Source organism: Tupaia chinensis, unplaced genomic scaffold, assembly GCF_000334495.1.
Source record: "Tupaia chinensis unplaced genomic scaffold, TupChi_1.0 Scaffold000612_1, whole genome shotgun sequence".
Taxonomy (NCBI): Eukaryota; Metazoa; Chordata; class Mammalia; order Scandentia; family Tupaiidae; genus Tupaia; species Tupaia belangeri.
Window position 1 is genome coordinate 4,550,210 of NW_006160131.1, and position 10,438 is coordinate 4,560,647.

Sequence of the window (10,438 nt, forward strand, 5' to 3'; positions counted from 1 at the left end):
CCCCCCCCACACCTCCCCCGCCCCCACGGGCCGAGGGCCTTTACTCAGCAGCTGCCCTGCCTCTGCGACCCCCGCCCCCCCAGCCCCTCCTGCACACCCTGCTTTACTTCCTCCTTTCTCCAGTATTTACTAGCATCTAAGAGGACCTTTCTTCTTTCTTTCTTTGTTCACTGTCTCCCTCACTGGCTTGGAGGTTTCAGAGGGCTCGCCTCCAGTTCCCAGCACAGCAGGGTAGGGTAGGTGCCCCTGTGAGGGGGAAGAGACAGCAAGGATGGAGGATCGCAAGGAGGAGAAGCCGGGTGGAGGGAGAGGGCGGTGAGTCTGGGAGGGGACCCACTGGTGGGGAAGAGCCCCAGGCCGCCTTCTCCCCACTGAGAACCTGGGGTGCTCAGGAAGCATCTGCTGATGGGATTAGCCTGGAGTTTCATCAATGGCGTGAGGGTTTCATTGATCAAGTCCTCGCTTGGGCGCTAGCGAGGGGACTCTGCCGCCACCTGCTGGGCGTCTGGAGAAGCGGCTCACAGTTACACACGGAGCCCCTCCCACTGTCCAGGCTTTATAAATAAATACCAACAAGGACTGAAATAGCAACAGCTGTGGCTTATTAAATGCCTCTATTGTCAGACAGTGTACCAGGTACTTTAAAGACATGGTGTTTTAAATTTATTTGTTTATCACAGAGAGCGCGAGAGAGAGACAGCAGAGAAACCTCGATGGGGTCTCAATGTCATAATCCACCCCAGGCCGGGCCAGGCCCCTCTCATAGGCATGTGTGTGCCTGGCGTACTCAGAGGAGGCTCCAAACGTGCAGCCTCAACCTGCCCACGAGGGCTGGCCTTGCAGGGCATTGAGTTTTACCGCTGGGTCACCGTCTAGCCTCTGAAGACACGAAGCTTGGACATCCAATCGCCTGCCGTGTGGCTGGTGCTCTCGTCACGCAGACGAATGGGGAAACTGAGGCTCAGAGAGAGAAGGGACAGCGTGGCCTAGGTCACACAGCTAGTGAAGGACCAAGTCTGAAAGGCCAGTGGGTCTCGTGGGTCTCGAAGTGGAGCTGAGCAGTGACCTGGAGGAAGGCAGACAGGGAGGGCACACCCGCTCCCGAAGCTTCCCTCCAGGTCCCGCACTGTCCCCGGTCTTGCTCTGAGCTCCCTCAGGCTGTCCTCTCTGCGCCCACCCTTACCCAGAATCATGGCTGGGGAAACCGAGGTGTTCGGGCATGGAGAACCAGAGCATGGCCTTCTGGGAGAGTGGGACACGGGGGGAGGGGAGTGATCAAGTGAGAGCCCAGGTGGGGAGCCCTGAGCGCGTAGTAAGCCCTCGGTAAATGAAGGACCCCACGGACATGTGCCAGCCATGCCGCAACGCCCCTTCAAGGCCAGAAGCAGGCATTGCGTGATGTGTCTGCAGAGCGGGGGAAACCGAGTCACCGGGTCAGGAAGTGCCTGGGCCCAGGCTATAGCCTGAGTCACAGCCCTGATGCTGGGAAGCTTCCCACAGCCCCCTCCAGAAGAGCTTCCTCTCACTCCCTGCCCCTCTCCCTGCCTGCTGCACCAGCCAGGCCCTGTCAGAGGGGTCGCCACAGCCAGGGCAGCCTGCCTTGCCCTTGAAGACAAACGCCGCTCCCCTTAGCCCCGGCAGTAAGAAGCGAGTCCACATTGGGGCTTTCTGTGACCTGGTGAATGCCCGACGCTCTCAGATGCACTTCACAGCGAGAAGGCCGAGGCTTTGGGGGGGCCAGGGGCTGTGCCGGGGTCACTCAGCCATGCTGGGGCAGAAGCCGGAGCTCACCCCTCGCGGCACCGTCAGAGAGCGCTCTGGGTGGCCGGCTGCCTCCCCTAGCTCGGGGATCAAAGGCAGCAGGAAGCCCTTCCCATCCCGACTTCCCCAGAACTGGGACACGCTTTGACGTCAGCACGTCCACATTCCTGCCCTCCAGCCCCGGGGTGGAGGCACTGGTTTCCTCACTCCGGTGTTGGCATCACAAACAGGAAGCCATCCTGTGGGTGGGTCCCAGCCCAGGGCATCGGGCTGGGATGATGGGGTCCGATGCAGGCACCAGTTCCCTACCCGGCCTGGGACACCAGGCCTTGTCCACTCAACCCCGAGGTGTCCCTCGGGATCGCACTGCCCGGGAGCTCGGCTCACATGGACGCCCACAGAGCTCACCGGTCAGACCAAGGCCCGGCCAGCCGGCCGGGCTGGGCACGCGCTTTTCCCATTAGCTTCTCATAAGCCACCCTCTCCTCGTCCTTCGAGAGAAGACACAAAAGGTCAGGCCCGTTAGTCCTGCCGGAAGTCTTGCAGCCGTGGGGTGGGCAAGAAGGGCGACGGACCCAGGCGACGGGCCCAGAACCAGCACCAGAGCAAGAAGGCACAGCTCCCGTCTGCTCAGTCCCTCCGCCTGACGCTGGAACATGCAAATCCAGCCACCCCTGCGGGCTAGGGCCTTCCGTGGCTCCCCTTGGCCCTGGAGAGAGTCTGGGCTCCGAGGATGCAGGTCTGTCTCTGACCTCCTGCTGCGCCCACCACCCCAACCTCGCTTTCCGCCTCGGCTGTACCGGGCCACCTCTTTTTCTTTGACATCACCAGAGAGCACCTGCACTCATGGAAAGAGAGCGGGATGGGGGGTGCCGCAACAGGGTCTGGCCGCTCCGTAATCCTTCTCCTCCATTTCTCCATCCTGTCGGGCTTTGGGGCACGCACATGTGCCTGGCATGATCTTCGAGCGACTGTGGCCAGGATTTGAACCAGGGGGACCGTATGGGATCTGGCTCCTAAGCACTAGACTGCAGGGTATAAGGCTGGCCCCTGGCCGCTTCTGATTGCCAAAACCACTCTCTCTCTTTTAAATGATGACCATCCAGGTACAGAGGGGACAGGGTGCCCACCAGGACACGACCCAGTGAGGGCAGGTTGGAGTTGACACCGGGTCTGTGTGGTCCTGAAACCTGCCATGCCCAAGGTCCTCAGACATTAGGGAGCAGAGGAGCGGCTGGTCCCAGCCCAGATGGCTCCGGGGCCCAGCCTGGGAGATGCAGGGGTGGGGCTGGAGGCTGTATGATGATCTCCCAGGTGAGTCTGCAGACTCCCCCTCCCCCTCCCCCGGCCTCCAGCCTGCGGCTGAAGGATGGGTGCTGGTTGACTCTCATCCTGGGGGGCTTTTCCGCCTGGCGGCTCTCCCACCCAGAGCTCCCCTCAGCCGGGAACACCCGCCTCGCCTCTCTGAACGGCTCCATCAGCTTGCGCTGGTCCACGGCCTCTCAAGCTTTCCCCCTCTCGTGTCTCACCTCCCCGTGGACAGGTGCATCCCCACGCCCACTGGGTAGGGCTGCTGCAGACCAGGCTCTCACACGGGCTGTGCATCAGGACGCCTGGAGGCACTTCAGACACAGGCCCAGGCTGTCCCCAAGTCTCTGGGGAGGTGGCGGGAGTTTACGCCAGTCTGGGCAAGTGTCCAGGTGCAGCTGCAGGAGGAACCAGGCCTGAGAACCTCGGCGTAGGGGAGCCAGGTGCAGGGGTGGCCAGGGCGGGTGAGGGATGGGGAGGGTGTCACCATGCTCCGGGTCCTGCACTGCCTCGGTGTCCTCACCTTAAACCTGGACACAGCCCGCATACCCACTGCGCCGGCTGGTGTGCCGGCTCACCAGGGCCTGAGAGCACGGACAGGGGTCCCCACTGCGCGGATGGGTCCCTCCGCGGGTGTAGGCTGAGCACCCGGTTCTGTCTCCCCACTCCGGCTCCACTGCCCACGCAGCAGCAGGGATTCCTGCCATCATCCTGCCGGGCAGGGAGTCCACAGCTCACCGCTGGGGGGTGGAAATCCAGGTCTGAGTTTCCACCTGCCACAGTGCTTTCGGGGAGGCCAGAGTGCTCACCCCTGAAGGAGACACAGCAGCCCAGGCCCTCCCAGCTGCTTGGCCCGCAAGCCTGAGGCACCCTCTCCGGGGCCTGCACAGCCCCGTGCCTCAACTGGGTGGGGTCATGGCGCCCTCTGGCGGTCAGAGTGCAAAGGCCGGGAAGGCCGGGAGCCTGACCCCGGGACTATGGCGCCTCCTGAGTAGAATTTATACGTTCATCATGGGTCCATCCATCCCACAAACGCCTCTGGGCTCGCACCGGCGCGCACTGCAACCAAGACAGACACGAGGGCTGCACCCGCTACAGCCTCTCGAGGAGAGGGGTCACGCACATACCCACACACAGCGCGAGAACGCATGCAGGAACCACAGGACAACGGGGTGTGCCTGAGGTCCCCTGGGGGAGGGCAGCCAATGCCCCCAGGTGAGAAGTTAGCTAGGAGGAGGGATGGGCAGGCTGGGGAGGGCCGAGAAGTTCCCGGGGAGGCCACGGTGTGTGCAAAGGCCTGGAGCAGGCAGGAAGCTGGGTCCTTGACGCTGCGGTTAACGGTGGGACCTCTGGCCCCAGGCTGCCTGAGTCCTGCCTCTGCCAACGGTAGCCTTGGGCAAGTTGCCGAGGCTCTGTACCTGTTTCCTCACTGGAGTAACTGGGATACCGGCAGTTCCCCCTACAGTGCTCCGGTGAGGGCTGTCTGCACCAGGAACCATCTAGGATGGTGTGGCCCCCGGGAGAGCTCCCGTTGAGGGGTGCGGTGCTGCTGGCATCGCTGTAGACGGGCCTTAGGGCGGGATGGGGGCCGAGGACCCCAGCCCCTGCTGAGGATGGTGTCAGGAGCAGGGAGAGCTGGGAGAGGGCTGTGCAGCCCTCGGGATGGATGCAGGCAGGGTGGGACCCATTCCGGATGGGAGGGGACTTCTCAAAATTTGTAGAAAAAGATATTAAAGCACAATTGTATTTTGGTGCAAAAAAGCTTGAATCTATGTGTCATTTTTCTTAATATGCATTTGTCATGAACTTTTTCAAGACTCCTCGTAATTAGGAGGTAAAACCAGTGGTTGGGGGGGCGGGGTGAGGGGAAGGGAGAGTCTGATCTGACCCCCAAGGCCCAGGACTTCCCAGGACCCAGCCTACCCCGCAGAGTTTATTTTGAGTTTACGTCTACCGTATTACTATATGATTTCTATTTCTCCTACCAAGTTCCTTTCTCCTTTTTAAAAAAAGAATTATTTATTTAATTTATCATTATTATTTTTAAATTTGCTACTGAGCACATGCACTCACCAGAGAGAGACATATAGAGAAAGAGAGAGAGAGAGAAAGTGAGAAGCAAGCCTCCAGGTCTGGGACTCAAACTGCAGTTGACCATGTGGGAGTCTAGCGCCTTAACCACCATACCACCTGCTGATCCCAAAAGGGTGCATGTGCACAGAGAGAGACAGAGGGGGAAGTGAGAAAGCACCCTCTGTGGCCCATAGCCATGCCGCAATCCCTTCTCCCTCCTTTCAGGATTGTGGGCACACGTGCACATGCGCCTGGCATGTTTTTTCCAAGCTGCCGGGACTGAGACGTGAACTGCACAGTCAGCCAAGTGGGATCGAATCGCGGTAACCGCCCCCCGGGCTGGCCGTTAGGTCTCTTCAGTGTCTCTGACGTCTCATGCACTTTTTCTTCTGTGTCTACCATTTCTTTGTCTTCCTGAGCTTTATTCTGGTATTTTATTTTGATCTTTATTGTCGTTCACCAATTCTCCCATCAACGGTATTTAACCTACTTTTCTTTTCTTTTTATTTTTAAGTTTATTTATTTCATCAGAGAGAGAGAAAGGCTCCCCAAAAGGGTCCCACCTGCAACTGTCCCCAGCCCCAGCAGGCCTGGAGCTTGGTGGCCTTGCCCGGTGTACTCAGGGAAGCCCGAGGATCTGAACCCAGGACCTTTTCTCTGTGTGTGCAGTTGCGTTTCCACTGCTCCACCACCTGGCCCTAATCTGCTTTTAAATCCCACCTGTTACCTCTCAACTTCAGTTAATGCATTTTTAAATTCTACCTTCCCATTTTATAATAGCTTCCAATTCCCACATGCTTTTTTTCTCTTCGCAATTAATTAACTGTGCTCATCACAGTCAGCACAGTGACTTCAAGTCTGTCTTTTTTTTTTAATTTAAGGTTTCTGCCACGGGGCACCGCGTGTGTCCACAGGGAGACACAGACAGTGAGAGGGAAAGTGAGACGTCTCCCCGCCCCGGAGGATGGCCTCAGTCACTTCTCCCCATCCTCCTTCTCGGACTTGATGCGCATGTGCCTGGTGTGATTTCCAAGCCACCAGGTCTGGATTTGAACCGCAGTTGCCCATGTGGGAACCCAGCACCTTAACCACCATGCCACCTGCACCCCCATCTCCAGCAACCTTCTTGCACCCTCCCCCTCAGCTGCTTGAGGGGATTGTTATTCTCAGAAACTGCATCCCATTGGCCGTTTCAAGTCCAAGTTATCCAGGCCACCACTTCCCTCCCCTCCACGTCCCTTGGTCAAGAATCATCCCTGTCCCCATCCCTTGGCCTTATCCTGTGCCCACTGATCTTGGCCTCTTCTCACCATGCATCCTGCCCGCTGTCCCTGCCTCCTGCCATCATTCCCTGCCTTGCGCCGTCATTCCCTGCCTCCTGCCATCATTCCCTGCCTCCTGTCATCATTCCTGCCTCGCGCCGTCATTCCCTGCCTCCCGCCATCATTCCTGCCTCATTCCCTGCCTCCAGCCATCATTCCCTGCCTCCTGCTGTCATTTCCTGCCTCCAGCCATCATTTCCTGCCTCTCCTAGTTTAAGTTTCAGGCTTGTTGTCCACCGTCTTATGGCTGCCCACCTTGTGGCTGCCTGCCATGCCTCGCCCCCCTTCCCCATCCTGACAAAAGCCTCCTGCTGGATGAACCCAGCCCTTTGGCGTCCCCAGGCCCTCCCGAGAAGCTGGGCATGCTGGCTAAGTTCCCCTGCCTTAGTCCGTCAGGGCTGTGATCTAAGAACCCACAGACACTGTGGCTACACAGCAGGGCTTGTTCTCACGGTTCTGGAGGCTGGGAAGAGCAAGGTCAAGATGCCGGCTGACTTGGTCCAGGTGAGGGCTCCCCGCCTGGCTTGCATATGGCTACCTTCCTGCTGTGTCCCTTCTTTTAGGGGTCCTGATCTCCTCACAGGGACTCCTCTCATGGTCGTGGTGTTTGTGTCTCCCCAGTTCATAAGACGAGACTCCCCACACATGGGACAGAGTTAGGAAGGAGGGCCTTTGGGGTGATCGGGCCATGAGGGTGGAGGGCTCATGAATGGAATTAGAACCCTTAACAGAGCCCCCAGAGGACGCCCTCGCCCCATCCACCCTGCGAGGACACAATGGGAAGCACTGGCTACAGGACAGTGACTTTCACCAGACTCCCAATCTGCTGGCGTCTCGATCTCGACCTTCCCAGCCTCCAGGACTGACAGAAACCGACCTGTGTTGTGCGCAGGCCCCAGCGTGCAGAGTTCTGGCTCGGACCCTCCGTCCACCCTGTCTGCGGTGTGCACCTCCTCATCTCTGCCCTGGGGCACCGCAGAAGCCCTCTCCAATGGCTGACTGAGCGCTGTCACGTGTCAGAGGCTGGGATCCAGGGTGAAGGAGACAGGGCCACTCCCGCCCCCACAGGGTGAGGGAGAACTGAAGTGGATCAGGGGCGGTACCTGCTACCCAAATGCACACAGGGCCAGGTGCTGACGCAGGGTCCCCACGGCGCGGTGAAGGGTAGTTCTGGGCAAGCAGCGTTCTGGTGGACACCTTCGTGTGCAGCACCCAAGGCTTCTCAGACCCTGGAGAGAAGCTCCGGGTTCAACGTGAGAGTCTCCCAAGGACCTGAAGCAGAGAAATTGCAGCGTCTGGTTTATGTCTTCAGAAAATGCCTCGAGCTGCAGTGTGGACAGTCAGGGTGGGTGTGTTCCAAGGCAGACGGAAGCACCGATTAGCCAGGCTATGTGCATGGCGCTTGCCACGGGAAGGGGATCAGCCTGCTTGGCCGCTGGGATGGAGGGGTAGGGTGGTGCCCCAAGAAAACCGAGGTACAATTTCCCAAAGTAAAGACACAAAGGCATGGCAGTGGAAAACAACAGCCTCTGCTATAGAGACGGGGCATCTCGCAGGGGAGGAGCGTGAGAGTGGTGGAGACGTGGCTGTTCGCTGAATGGAGAGCAACACACAACGGTCTTTCAAAGTTCATGGGATGGGGCCAGCAGGTGCCATAGTGGTTAATGTGCTGGACTCCCACGGGGCCGACAGCAGTTCAAGACCTGGACCAGAGGTCGGGAACTCACACTGGGTGTGTGTTCATACGTGCCCCAAATCCTGCTGATAGAATGAAAGGGAAAGGATTATAGGGTACCCGTCCCCCCGGGGGGTGATTTCTCATTTTCTCTTTCTCCAATTCTGTCTCTCTGGCAAGCACATGTGCCCCATAGTAGAAATCTCTCCAAAAATAAAAGCTCGTGGAAAAAGTTATTAGGAAAAGATACCAGACACGGATTCCCTAATACTCCTACTTTCATTTCATTTGCCACAGACCTTTAAAACAGGGTGTGAGAGTGAGAACGCTCCCACTGCAGACACCCAGAGGCTGTGGCCTGGTGTCCTGAGGCTGACCAAGTCACGTCCAGATTCAAATATCTGTCTATGCCGTGACTGAAAGACACAGGCAGACAGACGGACAGCACCCCGACCCTGACTGATGCTGCAGTCCAGCCCCGGCTTCGTCCCGTCTGGACCACAAACCAGGAGCCTTCTTGTCCGGGGCTGCCTCGCAGGGGGCTGTGTTTGACAACTGTGCCACCACCAGGCTCACTGTCGGCACCTCTCTCGAGTCCCCACGTGGAGCACCGTGTGCCGGGCCAGAGCACAGCGCTGCTTCCCTCCTGCTCAGGAGGGCGTGGAGGAAGAGGCAGCAGGGCTGTGCTGGCTTCCCAAGGACGTCAAGCTTGCAAGGCTGTCGTCCCGATGGGCCGGTCTTCAAAAAGCCATGGCATAGTGGTTATGGCACTGGACTTCCATCCATGGTTCAAGTCCTGGACCCGGCACCTTGAAACTCACACCAGGTGCGGACGCGTGCATGCCCAAAATCCCGAGAGGAGATTGGAGAAGGGATTGCAGCGTAGTCATCCGCCAGGTGGTGATTTCTCGCTTTCTGTCTCTGCCGAGCACACACGCCCTATTGCAAAAAAATCTCTAAAAACAAAAACAGACATAACCGTGCAATCGGGAGCATGGTCCAGCGCCATTTCCCTGCTTGTGTTCGCAGTCACCAACACCCCCACCTCCTCTTCCACATCCTCCCCTCACAACCTGCCTGCCTCTTCTGCCTCGCCCCCTCTGCCTTTCCTCCCAGGGCCCCCAACCCCAGCGTGGGGGAGGGCAAGTGGGCTAAAGAGAACAGCGGGGCAGGAAGGAGGGCTCACGGGCACGCCTCCAGGAAGACTGGCCCCTGGGCACCACGCCACGGTCACTGTGCCCACGTCCTGTCTTCCTCACCCACCACGTGGTCCTTTATTTAAGGGAAGACATCTCTGCAGGACCCTGCACAGGACCAGGCACCGCTCTGAGTTTTGGAGACACAGCTGTAAACTGGGTGTCGTCCCTGCCCTTGAGGGGCTGGGGCTGACTGAGGAGGCAGAAGAAAAGCTAAATTCTTACAGTTTCACCCAGACTGGGGGGGCCAGGGGAAGCTTCCTGGAGGAGGCCATATGGAAACCAAGGTGTGAACGGTAAGCGGGTGCCCCAGGTCATGTGTCTTAGTGCATGTGTGTGCGTATGTGCACCTGGAGTGTGTGGGGACATCCAGACTCAGAGGGAAGCAGGGTGCCCAGCATGGCTCTGTCTGCAAACCCAGGCTGAAAAGAGCGTGTTTTCACAACTGCCTAATTTCTGCCTGGAGACGCCATCCCACCGGGGTTCCCTCCCATCTCTTGAGGTCGTGGCCAAGGTGAGGATGGGGGCAGGTGTGGACATGGGAGCCACTCTTGATTCTGGCTGTCCACACTGTGACCCAGCCTGGCCCTGGACAGCAGTCACGCTAAGTCTCTGCTCTGCTTTCTGCCCAAAGGCGTCTTCCCGTTGGTGGCGGGTGAGGTTCCAGAAAAGGAAGGGCGTGGCAGGGGTCGGGGAACTGAGCTCCCTCAGGAGAAGCAGCTGGGTCTGGGGAGGGCGCACCAGGTGTGGGGGTGGTGAGAGCACAGGGGAGGGCGGGAGAGCCAGAGGGGCCGGCCACCGAGCTCGGCTGTCATGCTGCAGGGCCTGCGAACACTAAGGTCCCAAAGCAGCCAGAGGAAGGGCGGCAGACTGGACCTGACATTGTCACTGCTCTCTCCAGCAGAGGGTTCTCTGAGGCCACCGAGAGTCTCACAACGTCACTCTAGCCAAATCACACCACGAGAGGTGTCCGCGGTGGTCCAGGGCCGTTCGGTGCTGACTCCCTGACGAGGGGAACCGAGGACGGCAGGCATCGGAGACGTTACTGTGCATGGGAGGGGCCGTTTCTCACCCACACCCGGGCACGCTCCTCGTCCGGCAGG

General features: G+C 59.0%; 1 long non-coding RNA gene across 1 annotated transcript in view; it reads right to left on the reverse strand.

Moving 5' to 3' along the window:
• Positions 1–7,723, reverse strand: part of LOC102498408 (uncharacterized) — a 30,209-nt gene extending 22,486 nt beyond the window's left edge. The window contains exon 1 of the long non-coding RNA XR_336059.3: positions 7,568–7,723. This is a non-coding gene — a long non-coding RNA (uncharacterized LOC102498408). The remainder of the gene's footprint in view (positions 1–7,567) is intronic.
• Positions 7,724–10,438: the final 2,715 nt, after the last annotated feature.